General features: G+C 36.7%; 1 protein-coding gene across 4 annotated transcripts in view; it reads right to left on the reverse strand.

Moving 5' to 3' along the window:
* The window catches only part of LOC118848531 (speckle type BTB/POZ protein), a 72,604-nt gene that overhangs the window by 26,167 nt on the left and 29,048 nt on the right, over positions 1 to 17,389 (reverse strand). Inside the window, exon 1 of one of the 4 annotated variants that reach the window (XM_036757448.1) lies at positions 3,252 to 3,302. The exons of 2 other annotated variants lie outside the window; for them this stretch is intronic. The gene's annotated coding sequence lies outside the window, so the exon portion shown is untranslated. Of the gene's footprint in view, positions 1 to 2,864; positions 3,068 to 3,251; positions 3,303 to 17,389 lie in introns of those variants that run through there. One more of the 4 variants, XM_036757447.1, reaches the window with a different exon arrangement.

Raw genomic sequence — 17,389 nt, forward strand, 5'->3', positions numbered from 1 at the left:
AGGAAACAGCTAGTAATAAAATATATTACTGGCTTCAAATAGGTTTAAACAGATCAAAGTTCTCTCTAGTGAAAGACAATTTAAAAATGTATTTAAAGGCTTTTAAAATTTTATTTGAAAATTTTAAAAAATTTATTAAACGTATTTTTCAAAGACTACTAAACTTGATAGAATTCTGGCAATCCCAAACAATACTGGAGAATTTCTTACAGCCAGGCCCTCAGGAGCTTAAACCTGAAAATAATTTGGTTCTCTCCATATCGAGAAATATTGCAGTGTAGCTAAATATCCAGTGTCAAGGCATTTTGAGACAGCTAATAGCGATGCTCATATGATCCTCCAAAGTACCTACAAGTGACATTATGAAAGCATGAAGCTGTTATTCTTGTGTAACATTAGGGATTTTTCAAGTTAGATTGACACCAATATGAAAAAGGAATATTGTCAGTATGAATTCTAACTCTAGTATTAGGCTAAAAGAGAATCAGTGAAAAGTTGAAAAATTGTCACTGACTGTCCTAATCCATAGAATGTCTTTTCAAACAAACTGTATAGTGTACTAAAGTATCTAATTTCTTTTCAAACTCATTAATTTTTCTCTTGCTTTTATTTCAAATTGTTAACACAAGCTCTTTGGCTCTGATAATGCCAAATGCGCAATATTCACAATGAAATGAAAACTATGACATAAACGAAGACTACTAATTTAGACTTTTGGACGGTTTATAAACTAGGCCTTGATGCCATTTTGGTACCTAAAATATTAGCCACCAGAGCCAAGGTGAGTTATTAATCTAGTGTGAAAGAATGCTTGACTTAATGCTGAAGGGATTAAAAGGAAGAAGGGGATAATTACAGAGATATAATAACTTGCTTCACTTTAAGCCACAGAAGCAACTCCTAGTGTAAATCAGGAAATGATCTGAACTAAAACACTTCTGCTTAGGGATTACATAACCAGGATCCTTTCTGGGGCAAAGAAGAGTTGTACATAGGGAATAAAGTGCCAGTAGTTTATCCTGCACTGGGCATAGCTAGGCTAGAACAGTCTTTGCAAAGTATTGCAGACAGATTTTGCTGTCATTTTTATATTTCATTTTATTTCCCAAGTGACCTCCCCATCTTATCTTCAATTCAAACCACTCATCCACGGAACCTAAAACCCTATTGACTGGCACAACTATATCAGATTTATGATTGCTATGGGTAATCCTTATACTAGGGTCAGCCTTAAAACATCCAGATTAACAAAAGAATCAGTATACAAACTTTTAAGTTGCATGATTTGAAATAAATTACAGCAACTATCTACTGTATTGGAGATTATTTTTTTTTCCTTTTAAAAAAGATATCACCTTTTTTTTTGGCCTGGGCTTAAAATATGGTTCAGTTTTCAAGTAAGAAAAAATTCCAGTGTCATACCTATTTTAAAACCGAGAGACGCTTGCACTTTCCAAAACAGAAGATGCCAAAAAGATTGTTGACAAAGAAAAATAGAAGACATGGAAGGAAGACATGTACAAACCATAATACTGGAGGATTAATGTGACCTACAGAGTCTTCTTTGTTCCTTTATTCTTGCGTACTCAATAACATGTAGTCCAGGGTGCAGTAACTTCCTTTGCATTACCCCAAGGGCAGATTATTACAGGTCACACTGACTTCCTTTGTTGCAAAGCTCATCTGACTTTTAAGGGCAAACTTTTGGCAGTTCAACCTAACCTAATGGATTCTTGTCACAGAAAGTACAGTGTTTTTTTAATTCAGACACTTCTTAAAATGAAACTGAGGACAATCCCAAAGACCATCAACATGGGATAAAACAGAGCAATGGGTAACAGAAGGAAAGGTTTAGAGCTAGTTGTTTTTTATGTTCTTTCTAGTAATCAAGTACACTTTTTTGTGAATGAAAACTTTTTGTTTGCGTATGAATATACAATTCTAGTTAAAGATGGCCGTTTCTTTGTTATATTAAAACTTTATAACTACACTTTCACGTATACCTAGCAATCTTTACAATTAAAATTTTCAAACTGAGGGATAGTTTGTGACCTTCTTGTAAAAGAGACATAACTAAACAAAAGGGCTTGAATATGGTACATTAGAAGTAGTCTATTTCCTGAATGAGATTTGTTACTAGTAAGTTCTTGCCTCATATGGCTATAATAGATAATGTGGAATCTGGCCACATTTCTAATACTATGGAACCCTGAAAGAAAATTATCAACTCATCTTACTCCAACTATAAAGGATTCTATTTCTACTTCATTCTGTTAAGAAAATGAGGACGAAGGAGCCAATTAGTATAATCCATGTCATAAAAGAAAACAGGGAATGTTATAAGAAAAATTTACAGAGATATATGTGAAATTTCCTGCACACAAATGATTATATAAAATACTGTCAAAACTGCATAGTATATATACAGGCCACATCCTGTAACAAAAAAATATGATTTACAATAGATAAGAATAAAGACCCAGCCAACAACCCACTTATTTCAAGCTACAGTCAAAGCAATAAAATTCTAGCATAATGTAAGAATTTGGGCAGCCCCCGAGTTTATTGCACTGGGATTTGATCTGTAATTTCTATATCCACTGCCCTTTAAAACTAACTCATGGAATACACCTTCCATCATTCTTTGCTTTGACAAGACATTGTAGAAGATACACACACACACATTATACACAAACCTAGATGTGTTGCTGAATTTTTCCAAAGCTAGATATCAAGACAGCAGCCTAAACTTCCATCCTTACATGACCTATCCTTTAGCCAATTAATAGATTTAAATTGTTCTTGCTTGTCAAATATAAGGAAAATTCCAAATCAAGTACATGGTTACTTGCATATGTCAGTACCTATGAGGTTTTTACCAGCTTGCAGCTATTTCCCAGTAGGCCTGGATTCTGAAACTCAGAGAAGAGAGAAGTCTGGGTAATCTTCAGGTTACTTTTCACTTTCAATCCCAGAATAATACAGAGTTTTACAGAAGTAGCCTGGGCAGCAAGGCTCTTCTTGACAAAGCCAGAGTATAAGCAAGAAGGTACATGAAGGAATCCCAAACCACGGAAGTCAAGGGGATTAGCAACAGAACACTCCACAGTGCTTCCTAAAGTCTCTGTGTGAGCCAGCTGTTTATAGACTTAGTGCCCTTCTCTCTAGATTATAAATAACTGCAAATAGCCCTTGTCCCTAGAGGGACCTTAGCAGCCAGCTCAAAGGTTAAAATATGAAATAATTCTCACCTTAAGAGGCAAATTTTTTTCCCTGTCACAAAACAAACAAAAATGGCAAAACTTTTATTGCCATTTAAAGGGGAACGGTCATCTTTCTTTGTGTCTCAGAATCATTCTTTCCCTTTTAGAATACCCAGCATAAACTAGCTGTCGGTCTGAATATGCTGGCACAGTTTCCCGACCCCAAAAATATACACAGGGAGAATCTAACACTTGTTATCTCTTAAATATGAAGCTTTACAACCAGAATAAGGCAGAAAATTAGAAGATCATAGATTCATAGTTGGAAGAGTTACTTTCAAGACCATCTAAATCAACCCTTCATTTCATAGATGAAGAAACTGAGGCCTAGAGAATGTAAGTTTCTTGAGAATAGGTTTTATTTTGTGTCTTTGTACTCCCAGTGCCTAGCACATGGTGACTGTTACATAGTTAGGTGCTTTTAAGTACTTGCTGATAGAAGTGACTTGTCCAAGGTCTCAAAGAGAGTAAATAAGTAAAAGTGAGGGGCATGACTCTGGATCTTCTGATTAGAAATACATTGTTCTCACTGCTATACCACACTAGTACTCTGAAGTTCTGTGGGATTTACACAGGTTGGGCCGCACAAACCTTAAACCTGTGGCTTTTTTTTTAACCTACGCCCTAAGCTTTCTTAACTACTAAGCTAAATACACTGTTTTTTAGACAACATCTATTTGGATGCACCTAGTGATACAATAGCAAACTCTTCATTCACAGGGTCTCTGTGAATAATGTCCAGTGGTATGGCCTGCTGCTGTTTCTTACCAGAACCCCATTTGGAGGAAAAACTCTGGCAGCTAGGGAAAAAAAAGAGCCAATCCAAAGGACTCATAAGATTAAGTTTCTGCAAATATTAGTTTCAGAATCTACTGCAAGAGAAGCATCTGAAATAAAATATTTGGTCAAACAAAGTAATATCCTGGATGTAAAAGGGCCATCCATTTCTCCTTTAAAGTGTGGCTCAGTTCTCTGAGTACTTTAAGTTAAAAAGCAAAAACTATCCTCTAACAGAACTTCTCCTTCTTTCAAAATTATAAATTTATGTAGATTCTACAAACTGGCTGGTCTTCAAAATCCCGCAATGGCAACAATTAAGAATTTTCAAAGAGTCAAAATTTTTTTTAACACATCCCACACATTAATAGAGATTCCTTGTTCTAGGTTAAGAAGGGTCACCTAATTCAAAGGAAAAAAAGCAAAAAAGAAAAACATTTCCTCAACTGAAAAGCTCCTAATTCATCTTACAATTATCAAAGCCCAAAGACTCTTTTGAGAGTTGATTCATTCAAAGTCTCCTTTCTAAGTTCATAAGGTGCTCAGAAAATCTAAATGACAGATTCAAGGTTTAGCCCCCAATAACATGTAAAAATGTGTGCAAGAGATTAGAAAACATAAGAGTCATTTCACTGCAACAAATAAAGAGAGGTTGCAAAATCTGTTGGAGTCCTCTGGACTCTAAAGGAGCCAAATACAACAGTCTTTCTGGTCCTGTACAAACCTTGATCAGATTATGTTTAAATACTACTTCTTGCTGATACAATTTGACTGTATGTTGGACAAGGTCCCTATGGCTTCATCTCAAGAGAGACACTGAGTTTCGGCTGAGTTTCTACTGCAGAAATCTCAATGATTTTATTACCTACAATTTGCTATTTGAAATATGTACGTCTTCTCCCTAGGATCCATTATACCACATGGATCACCAATTATATAGTTCAATATTAACTACAAATACATTAAAGGATAAAAGTTGGCATCCCCTAGAAGGATTCATTTTTCCTTGAGACACCTAAACTTTCTTCAATCTAATCTAAAAAGAAACATCTCATCTCTGTGTGCATTTAATCTGCTCCTCTATATACTAACTAAACCATCCGTAAAAGAGGAATGAAATGATCACCTTTGCCACCTACCTCACAAGTGTATAATGAAAGAATTAAAATGTATTTCTCTTCCAAAGAGATCGATTATGAATGGATTAGTGATGATTAACGCAAAGCAAGAAACCATCAGGTTTCTTTCTTTAAACCATAGAAACTTGGCAGTTATACAAATACAAACTCCCTATATCTAGGAAACCAGCAGAAACGAAGATTCCATTTCTTTTGACATATCTTTCTTTATCTATGAAAGATTTTTTTTTAAAAAGCCAAGGGAGGGAAGGGGTTAACATTAGGGTTCTAATGCTAAATGGCTCAGAAGAGGGGCATTCACTACAAAAACATTCATTACAAAATTCTATATACAAACTCGGGAAAGTAAAGACAGACCATCAGTATTAATTGAATTTCCTGACTTCTGCTGGTTTGAGTAGAGTTTAAAAGACTAAAAGACAGAAACACTCACTTCAGCCAATGACAGTGTGAAAATCTGCATAAGGCTTTTAGGCAAGAACCTCTTTTCATCATAAGTTAAATATCAAGATGCCAAGCACAGGACGCTGTTACAGAGAGCTGAGGCTCTAAGTCAAACACACAAATAAGGCAATCTACTTAGTCAAACTCTTTTTATAGAGCAGAATGAAACCCATGAATTGTTTTAAGGTAACATTTCCATTTATAGAGAACAATTCCAGTTACACCAGAGGGTTACTCTGTGAGGAGAATAGTTTTACTCTTGAGTTCTCCAATAAGATATATTATCATCAAATGAAAATTTAAATAAAAACACTTATTTCTCCTATCATTTGTGTAAAGGATAAACTCTTTTTCTCACTGTCTCTCCTCCTGCCCACCCCCACCCCCCAGAGTACTAAAAAAAAAAAGTTCTAGGATGACAGGAAAAAATATTTAAAATACATCCCCTCTCTATGTTATCAAAACATTTCCTGTGCACTATTTGTAATGTTTTGGAAATTTTACACACATTACCTTCAATTAGGTAGCATAAATGACATTGTATTTTACATAAATAAAGTTGGGGGCTGAAAGGGACCTTAGAGATCATCTAATCCAGTGATATTATTTTATAGATGAAGAAGCAGAGGAGAATGGGAGGGAGTTGAGGGGTGAGAGGTAAATGACTTACTGAAGGTCACAAAGGTAGTAAGCAGCAGAACCTGCCTGGTCTGAGTTAAAATTCAGTGTACTTTTCCACTATGGACTTTTTGTGACCATTATGTGACTTTTTTGCCTTATATTTACAGTAATTTTGAAATTTGATTAAAATGAAAATCTACTTATTCTCAAATGTTGATCCTTCTCAGAAGGTTCTAAAACAACTTGTCCAGTTAGAAACAGAAATGAGTAAGACACTTAATCGAAGTCTTAACTCCTTTGGCATAAAGGGGGTGGGGGGAGTTTCATAAAGGACATACTGGGATTTATTGGTTCAAATGCCTACAAGTGCTCTTATTTGCCCCCGTAAGTTAAACGGTTCCATTTTGCCAGTCTTTGTTCTGTTTATGAGTTCTCAGAACTGTATGGCCCAGGGACATAAGTTTAAACCTAGAAGCTAGTTTGTGAGCACAGCAAAAAAGGTTTGAAAGGAATGAAATGATCACCTTTGCCACCTACCACACAAGTGTATAATGAAAGAATTAAGATGTATTTCTCTTCCAAAGAGATCGATTAGAAAAACTGCCCCCAAGTAGTATATGCCTAGGGAAAGCCAGGTTCCCTCTGTGGCTGTTAATGAGTAGCTGATCTTTATGTGGTGATCATTAAACATATACCATTATGAATGGATTAGAGATGATTAACGCAAGGCAAGAAGAGGGAAGGATTTCTGTTGAAACACAGGTGGCAGAGTTTGACTGAACAATAACATCAGTTCTGGTTATTACCAAATCCAACAAAGCATGATTAAAGGAAATGAGGAGAGCAAGAGTGGTTTTGAAAGACCCTTAGCAACCTAGCCCTGGGATCATGGCCTGGTTTGAAATTCAAGTACTGGACATAATTAAGAATCAACTACAAATCTTTCTTTAAAATTAGTTACTTATAATGCAAAAGAGTACACACCCCTTAACTTACATTGGCATAAATGAGCCTCTGTATTCTACTTCACTTAGGTAAATCTAAGTTTAGAGTTACACTCAGCGATGGAGACTGCCAAGTTACTGAGGTCAGAACAGGTCAATCTTGGAGCCAAGTGAAATTTAGACACTAAAATAAAATCTATAAAAATCTATCCAACTTAAACGTCATGCGGACTACCGTAATATCACATAATACATAACTATCTGGCTAGGAGGAAAAAATACTTCCAAAAACAGTTGGAGTAGATGTAATGGAAGACATAAGGCCCTGAACTTTTATTTCTCACACCACTTGTTCTATTTTTTAAAGAGGAGAGTTTTACAATTCTGCTTTTTCAACTAATTTGTTAGCTTTAGGGCAATGTGTCAGGATCATCTGACATTTTTTCCCCTTCCCTAAAGGGTCTAGAAATACAGTCCACGATGTCTGATGTCTACTAGTATAATACCTTGTACACTGCAGAAGTCTTATTTCTCTAGGAGAGGTGACTGAGACTAAATATTCAGTCGTAAAACAGGGTTACATATCTACTTGACAATATTTCCTTTTGCTTCTTGTACACATTTGCTTTGGAATTAGACTGAGTGGATTTCTACAGGGTCTGTCAGAAAAATTTTCATTATCTCTTCAGATTTTATTTTTAAACGTTGTATAAGACTATTCAGCAAGGGCCATTAATATGTATCTAAGATATCACAAAGAGCAAATAAAGGAGTACAAATGAAGCCTAAAGCTGATTCCTGGTTTTACCTTATTAGCTTTAGGTCCCATTGCCAAGAGCCATAACTAGAATTTTTGTATCGGGGCTAGAGGAAAGAAAGTCATCCTCTGTTCAGGGTCAGAAGGGCAAGGAGACAGGAAACAGATTTTGGGATACCAATAAGAGGGAGGAGCCGCTGACCCTGTAGATCATCTGGTAACTTCCAACCCAATCCAACAAACATCCGTTAAAATGGTAGACTATTGTAAACTCCTTCAAGCAGCTTATATTCTACTGGAAGGATACATCAAAATAGTTAAGTAAATACATGACAATCTGTGGGTAGAGAGAACAGTGCGCATCCAGGAAAATATCAGTAAAGACCTCCTGCAGGAGCCTTGAGGAAGCTAGTGATTCTAAGGAGCAGAGGTGAGGAGGGAGTGCATTTCAGGCATAAGGGCCAGTTTAGGAAAAGGAAAAGGGATGGGAAATGGAATGCTAAGTTCAGGAAATAGCTAGTGGGACAGTTTGGTGAAAATGTAGAAGTGCAGAAGGGAGTAATTCAAAACAAAGCCAGAAAGCTTGGCTGAAACCAGATTTTGTAGGGCCTAAAGTGTCAGAAAGGTTTGTATTTGAAGAGCCATAGAAGGTTCTTGAGCAGGGTGGCAAAACAATGAAGTGTGCTTTGTGGAAATTATTTTGGCACCCATGTGCCAGATGAAGAAGAGAAAATAGAAGCAATAAATTCAATTAAGAGGCTACTGAAATAATCCAGATGAGAGGTTACAGTGGCCTGAACTAGAATGGTGGGCGCACAAGTGGAGAGATGAATATGAGAGATGTCATGGAAGTAGAATTTATAAGACCTAGCAACTGGTTGGATATGACAGATGAAGGAAAAGTTAAGAACTGAATTAGAGTGAGGTTGAAAACTAGGAATAATGGAAAAGCCCTCAACAGAAATAGGGAAGTTTGGAGAAAAGGTAGGTTGGGGAGGGGAGTATAAATAATGAGTTTCATTTTCGACATGTAGAGTCAGAGATATCACATTGGACACACCAAAAAAGGTAGTTTGTAAGACTGGAGAGTTCAGGGGAGTAACTAGGGATGAATATATAGATCTGGGTGTCACCTGCATAAGAGATAACAGTTGAACCTATGGGAGCTAATAGTATCACCAAGAAAGAAGGTATAACGATAAAAAGTGGCCCAGTCTAAGTGGCATCCATGATTGGTGGTGGGACATGGATACAGAAAAGGAAACTGAGGAGAAACAGGGGGGAACCGCCTCCTGTGATCAACAGGGTCAAAAGTGCCAGAGAACTGAAAGCGGAGAATTGTGGGTATTGTGTAGGGGGCCAAGGAGGTAGTGATACTGAAGTCAAGAAAGAAAACAGTATCAATGAAACATTTTAAAAATACAGGAGAAAGCAGAAAGGAAGTTTAGAAGGGGACACACACAAAGGGTCATGCCGATATTTCTATGTTAAATTTAATCTATATATTTTTGAAAAGAAAGCAGTATATATTAGAGATTTACAATCTCATCTAATCCACTTTTTCTGCACTTTGTATATGGAAATATTCACATTTGTTGATGTTTGTCTAGTTCATAATAATTTGTTTGAAAGTTGTAAAGAGGTCAAGAAAGATAAAGACTGAGAAAATATTACTGGATTTAGTAATTAATAGATCCTTGACAGCCTCGGAGAAAGCAGCTTCAGTTGACTGGTGAGGTCAGAAACCAGACTGGCAAGGATAACTGGTAAGTGTAAGCAGAAGTAAGTGGGAGGAGAAGAAATGGAGGCACAGTACAGATAGCTTTTTCTAGGAGTCTGGTTATGAAAAAGATTATAGAAGGGCAGTTTCCTATTTTAAATAATATAAGTGTTACCCCTGGGGTCCATTTCATGCTATTCAAACTTACGGTGCATAAGGTTTAACCTCAGGCATGGGTGGCAATGAGCCAGGACCCCAAGAAGAACCAAGAAAGCAATGGGAACTTATCAGATGACCTGACCCCAGGGCTAAACCTAGGTGACTACATAATCTCACCTACACAATGGGTGGATGGGTGGCTCCCCCATAGTCTGTATCAGCCTGGGAAACCATACTGATCAAGGTGTCATTAAACTGGAAGCAAAGGCACAGGAGTCTGTGTCTACAGCCTGTTAGGAAGCTGACAGGAAGCCTTCTCGGGCCCCATCTGCAGCAATGTGGCTATGGTATGCTATCATTCTGCAGGTCCTTGCTTCCCAGTCCCCTCATATGGTCACTCATATGCTTCTTTTCCTTCCCTGTACACAGATACTCAGTTCATTCTTAATGGGAAGGTTTAAATATACCCCGCTTCCTGCCCCTAGTCTTGGCTGATTACCAATCTGCCTATTCCCCATGGTATCCTTATGAATAAACTATTTGAAAGTGACTACAAAAAATAACTCCCTCTCTTTGTGTTACCTGAATGTTTGTCTAGTTTTTGCCTTCAAGTTTTGACTCTTTTGAACCCTGAGCCAAAAGGATTATGATTTTAAGTCAACTTGTATTCTATTATGTCTTACCACCAATAACTCAAATGACAAAAGTAAGGGGAAAATGCAATCACAGCTAGAAAGATTCAAGTTAGAACTTAGGGGGTAGCTATACCTAGAAAAGCTGTATTTTGTCTAAGAACTGAAAAAGTTTAATAGGAAAGTTACCCCAAAAGGCACAAGCAATAAACAGGATCCCGTAACATCAGTGTTACATTTTAATATACAATTTCAATCTTAAAAAACCACTGTGGACGTTTTCTTAGAGATATTTAACAATTGATCCTATGTGTATACACATATGTATACATAACAGGGTTTAAGGTTTAGAAAGTACTTTTCCATAACAAGTAGTTATGGAAAAGTATACTTAGTAAAAGTATGCTATGGAAAAAATGCTTAGTATTACTATTCTCATGTTATATAGATAAGGAAATTAAAGCTCAGAGAGATGAAGTGATTTCTCCCAGGAAAATAAAACCCATGTGTCAAAGCTGGGATAGATATGAACACAGGTCTCTCCTGACACTAAATGGGGCACTACCTCCACTATGTCACAATGCCTCCTACCTTATAAAAGTTCATATAAACTTGGTTGCATTCTCTAACCAGATATGAAGTGAGAAAATTGCAAAAACCAATAAGATGAGGAGGCCAAAAGAAATATATAAATTAGGACTAAAATAGAGGAAACCATTATTGGAATTAACGCTACTAGGCATCAGTAGTATCATAAAGGTGGGAGAGGGAGGGCACATTACATAGCTTTCGTAAGACATAACTGCTAAATCAGAAGCTTTTACAGAAAGATGGACTGAAGGAGAACTGAACAAATCTTCATAAGCCATGGGCTATGAACACAGCAAACATGCAGGCTCTACTTATTCTACTACTGCTGCACAAATTACTCCAATTTCAATTTTAAAATCTTTTCTGATAAACAAAAGGAACCAACATACTGAACCCAAGACCAACTCTGAAAGCTCATCAGTGTATTTACTAGGCGAGTGGCTGCCTAAATGAGAAAAGGAGCCCTACTCAAACACTTGCTACTTGCAGGACATATTATTAGAAAAGTAACAATTTGGGGGTAGCTAGGTGGAGCAGTGAGTAAAGCACTGGCCCTGTAGTCAGGAGGACCTGAGTTCAAATGCGGCCTCAGACACTTGACACATGTACCAGCTGTGTGACCTTGGGCAAGTCACTTAACCCCAATTGCCCTGCCCTCCCCCCTCCAAAAAAAAAAACAAAAAAAAAAAAAAAGAAAAGTAACAATTTTCATTTGTAACACTTGAAGATTTCCAAGTACTCAAAGACCTGAACAGGATTTAGGTTTGTGAGAAAGAAAACAAAAACATAAAAATGAAAAAAATTATACCAAAGACCTCAACTTGGTTTTAAATTAATACATTATAACTATGCTTGTGCTAATGTTTTGAATTAAAAGACCTCAAAAAAACAACCTCATTAATACGAAAAAAAAATTGTAAATCACTAGACAATATATGGACTCTGAGCAACATTTATTTTCCATTATTCTAGTCTGATATCAATATAGAGGTGTTTTTTTAAAATACCTAGTTATGGCACAAACCATTTCAGAAAAACTCAGCTAAATTAGGAAATCATGTTTTTTTTAAAGTTAAAGAATCGATTCCTAAATGTGGTCAGGAAATCAATGACTACCTCTATAATTAATGGGAAGACTTTTTAGAGCCAAGAGACACAGGGGGAGAAAAGAGGCAAAAGAGTGAATGTTTGGAATTAATGAAGCTGAAAATGGCTATTGGCAATAAAGCAAGAGGAAGCCAAAACATAAAAATTCAATAGGAGGAGGCTGCCAAATTTTGTCAAGTATTGAGATTCCTTAGGGAACTGAAATTTGGTAGCCATTGTATTTTTTACTAGAATTCCAAGTTATATAAAATTTCCTACATCCCTCCCTCCACTGAATGATGGGGAATGCCAAAGGCTACGAGATAAATAGGAGAATTCATATTTGAGGGTCATTCTTGGGCACTATCCAACAAGCCTCATAGATATAATACACATGTATATACATGCACGTAAACACACACACACACACACACAAAATAGTAGCCACAGTCTAACTTAAATCTAGAATTCCAGGGAATTCTGCAAAGAGCATAAATTACTAAAAATCCTGACTTTTTGCTAGTAAAATATTCTCCCTTCTGGTTGGATGGCATTATTTCTCAGAAATGGCTGCTACTCAGACAAAAGGGAAAGGGAAAAAAAAACCCATGTATATTGTATGCCTTAACTTTGAATTTGCTTTAAAATATAAAAGGGCAATAGGAACAAGTTAGAATGAATGTCTGAGATCCATGTCAGGGAATTTGACAGTAAGGAAATAAATGAAAAGAACAAGGCAGCACACTAACGGGAAAGTCATTTAGGTATTTCACTATAGCATCTCTTTTTAAATCTTTTTCTCACAAATTTACTGTCTTAATCCTTTTAAACTGACTAGTTAGTTCTCCCCCTTTTCCCTAATGTGGTTCTATTAATCTCTAATTCTGGCACCCCCTCAAACCCTACCTTCCTTTCCCCTATCAAAGTTTGCTTATTCATAAGTGTAGGCCCCCAAGGGTATTAAAAAAGAGAGAGAGAGAGAGAGAGAGATGCAACTTCACTGACAATTTTAGGCCTGTGTGAAATCTGATCTAGGTTTTTTTTCCTCTTCAAAATCCATTACTTTTCCCATCCATAACCCATTCTGTTTTGTGGTGTCTTTTCTTTCTACTCTTCCCTCTTACTGACCAACTGTCACTTTCAACTGTCACTGAGCGTCCAGCCCTGGTTATATCATTCCTACGCTACAAGAAGTAACACAAGAAAATGGTTCTTTAAAAGAGAATTTCAACAGCACAAAGTAAAATCCCAAGACAAATAGTGTTGAAAAATGTTGACCCCTTTTGATTTCCTCTTTAACATCATGGTTCTGAATAATAAGAAATCATTAATTATCAAATAAAAAGTATAAAACCAAACCCATTTCATCTTATATTTTAAATAGTGGTTCAGTTCAACTGGTACTTACTGATAGTGATCAAGGAAAAGAATGAAATTTGTCAGAAACACATCATCCAATAACTAGCTTGACTGTTAAAGATTTTAAGTTTTTCAAGGGCAGGGGTTTCTTAATTCGTCTTTGCATTCCCTCCAGAATTTAGCCTACTTGCCTTTTACAAATAGATGCATAGAAAATTACACAGTATTACAGTCTCTGAAATCACATAAGCAAAGAGTCATAAATGACGGTAACTCCCCATCTGAGTACTTCCTCTTCAGTTCTGAAGCTTAATTTAGAATCTCTTACCAGTTTTAAGGCCTTTGGGCTCTCCATCCAAAAGAGAAATCTTACAATTTAATTTCTGAGTCTAGGTGATTCTTACTCCAGAAAGATTTTCTTTTATTGCATGAACAGAAATAAGAAGCGTGCTAAAAAGTCCATTCTGGTTTCAATTTCAAGGCACAATCTTTTAGAACAAGGTTCTTAACCTTTCTTTGTGTGCATGTCAGTCTGGTGGAGTTTATGGATCCCTTCTCAGAGTATTGTTTTGAAATCCATAAAATTCATAGGATCACAAAGAAAAAAAAATTACACTGAAATAGTTATCAAAATATTTTAAGTTCCTAAGATCCCAGGTTAAGAGCCCCTGCTTTAGAACAAACACCATCTATGCTCTAAAGAAAGACATGCATGAGCAATACTATTAGTAACTTCAACAAGATCACAAATATATAATGATCAGATCATGCATGTCTCCATTGCAGGTTTAGTCCCAGGCAGAAACTTAACTGTATTCAATGCAGCATGATATAGTGGAGAGAGTGCTGGATTTGAAATAAGGAGACCTGTGTTCAATTCCTACCCCACTCTTTATTAGCTGTATAACCCTGGGCAAGTTGCTTAACTTCCTTGTGTATCTGGTTTTTTTCCATATGTAAAAGAGGCTAGACATCCCCTCTCTCTTCAAAATCTCCAATAGCATGTTGTTGAGTCATTTCAGTTATATCCGACTTAGTGTAACCCCATTTGGGGATTTCTTGGCAAAGATACTGGAGTGGTTTGCCATTTCTTCTTCCATCTCATTTTACAGATTAGGAACTGAGGCAAACAGGGTTAAGTGACTTGCTCAAGGTCACATAGCTAGTAAAAGTTTGAGGCTGGATCTGAACTCAGGTCTTCCTGACTCCAAGCCCAGTACTATCCACTATCCATATACTTCACCAACTACACCTCAAAGACTCTTGATAAATGAGCTATTATTGACCTATATTAGGATTATCTTTCACTAGTTTAGGTAGAGGCAGCATGGCACAAAGCGCAGAAAGCCAACACACGAGTTTATATCCTTGCCTATGACACATACTGGCTCTATGTCCCCAGGCAAGTCACCAATCTGCACTGGTAGGAGGAGTTTCTTCACTTCGTAGTTCACTTTACCTAAGATATCACAAATTCAATCCCCTGTTTAGGCGCCATTAGTAGACACAATCTGAAAACCTACAGTCCTGACTAGAAAACAATTTTCTAGTATAAGTTTCAAAAAAAAAAATTTCCAAAGTGTTTTCCCTACAGACCTATGGATATATTCGAAATGCAAATTTCCACCAGCACTTATTTATTCTGATGAATGATTACTAAAACTAACCCAACCCACTAGCTGCAGAAGCAGAGTGGGCCACATCAAGGAAAAACTGCCTTCTGACTGATGTCACTGACTCACTTTTGAGAATGCAAAGCAAAAGCAAATAGGTCTCACCATGAACATATTTGTGTATGGATGATAATAATAGCAAAACAAACCTTAATTACACTGGTCATACTTCCAGTCATTCTTTTACTATTTTTCATATAATTATTTCTCCATTAAGACCATTTTTAATCTTGCCAAAATCTTCAATTTGGACAGGTTAGGTCTCTTGCCTTCCTGAATACTTGACCATGTCCAGGTCTTTTCCATATTCTGTGCTGTGAAATAAATCACTCCGCACTCTATGATGCATGTAGCTTTTCATCTATCACTTTAATGACTGACTCAATAGGAGAATGGGCTGGAGACAACTTATCCAATAGAATATGACTCTCCTAATTCAATTCTGGGCCCATTTTTCATTGTCCACGAACAATATCTGATTAAGACATATTGATGGATCAATTCTATGGGTGTCAATTTAACTTCTTATTATATCCTGGATGGCAGGCACTCATTATCCACTTGGTTTTTCCTACATATATGGTTAGGCTGAATTCTTCTGAGCCTTTATTTAGGAAGCCCTGCCATTTTCTGAGGCTTGAACAAAGCTTTCTCCTAACAGAAGCACCTTGAAAGTCTTTACCATCCATAAGTAAACCCTTCATCATCTAGCCTCTGCATTAGACATCTATACCATCATGGTAGCCATCACCTTTGGAAAATATAACCTCCCTGTCTTATGTCTAAATTTATGTTAATCATCACTCCAACAAAAGCACCTTTGTTATATATTTTCAAAGAATTTTGTATGGGACTCAAATGCTTTTTTAGTAAAGATAATAAATACAGTTGTATCTTGGTATTCTCTACTCCTTTTAGGCAACTCTATGACTATAAAGATGTAGTCTTTACAATAAAAAAATCCTTCCTGTTCTTTGGGAAATTGTTCAGTGCTTTTAATGACCCCAAGCTTCTGACTCAAACACAGGCCCATTTTTTTTAATAATAATATTCTTCTAGTAATGTTCTATGACTTTAAGTCACCAAATACTAGTCTCCAAAGAATTAAAAGAGGGTCATTTAAAGGGGAATGGAGGGATACATAATGGGCACAAGTAAGCTGTAACATTTCCAATATATATATGGTCAGAAAAGAAGGCAGACCAGCCACATGATAGTGAGAGCAAAGGACAATCGATGGGTAGAAAATACATAGCTACGATGTGAAGAGATCTAGAGGAAGACTGCCAATACCTACCAGGTACACATTTTACAGCTAGACAAGAGACACTCAGATGAGAGAGCAATGCTGGGTTTTGAATAGCATCACTGCAGTTAGCAACCACTTAATTGGAATCAGAGATCCATGAAGTATAAAAGGATCTGCCTTAGAAAGAAAGAGTAAGGGGGAATTAGTTCTTTAGATAGAGATGTGATGAATAGGGACTCACAGGGACTAATTTTATTTAACATGTTTATAAATAATTTAGGTTCACTATGAATCCTCTAAGTCTACAGGTGACACTCAGTAGTTCTAGATAACCAAACCTCAATCTGATAAGAAAACTATATGGAGGAACAATCATGAATTTCTGGAGTTGGGAAGGGACCCCTACAAGAAAGTCACCTAACTTTTCTGATGAAGAAACTGAGTTCCCCAGAAAGAAGAAATTATTTCAGGTCATTACCTGCTCAAAAGCCTTCAATGGTGTAAAGGCCAAACTCCTTAAACTCCCATCAAGGTCCTCCAATATCTGACTCCTTTCCAGTCTTGTCTTCCATTATTCTTTGGTTAAGCTGTACTCAAAAGATGCCTTGTGACTTTTCACCTTCCTTCATATTGTTCATCCTACCCAAAAAGCCCACCTGCTCCCCCTTCCAGGAAACCTCCTCTGACCACCCTAGCCCAAAGTGATCTCTCCCTCTTTTGAACTCAAAGCAGCATAAAATTTCAACCCAGAAGGGCCTTGGAGATCATCTTGTCTAATTCCTTCATTTTACAGATGAGGAAGTTGGTCCAGAGAAGTGATGTGATTTCAAGATAGTAGAATTAAAAAGGACGTTAGAGAAAATTTAGTTCAACCCCTTTCATTTTATATATTAGGAAACAGACTCAGAGAGGTTAAGCGATTCAAGGTCCCACAAATATTAAGAAGCAAAGAAGGATTTGAAGCTGACTTGTCCA

The sequence above is a fragment of the Trichosurus vulpecula genome, chromosome 4, assembly GCF_011100635.1.
Source record: "Trichosurus vulpecula isolate mTriVul1 chromosome 4, mTriVul1.pri, whole genome shotgun sequence".
NCBI lineage: Eukaryota > Metazoa > Chordata > Mammalia > Diprotodontia > Phalangeridae > Trichosurus > Trichosurus vulpecula.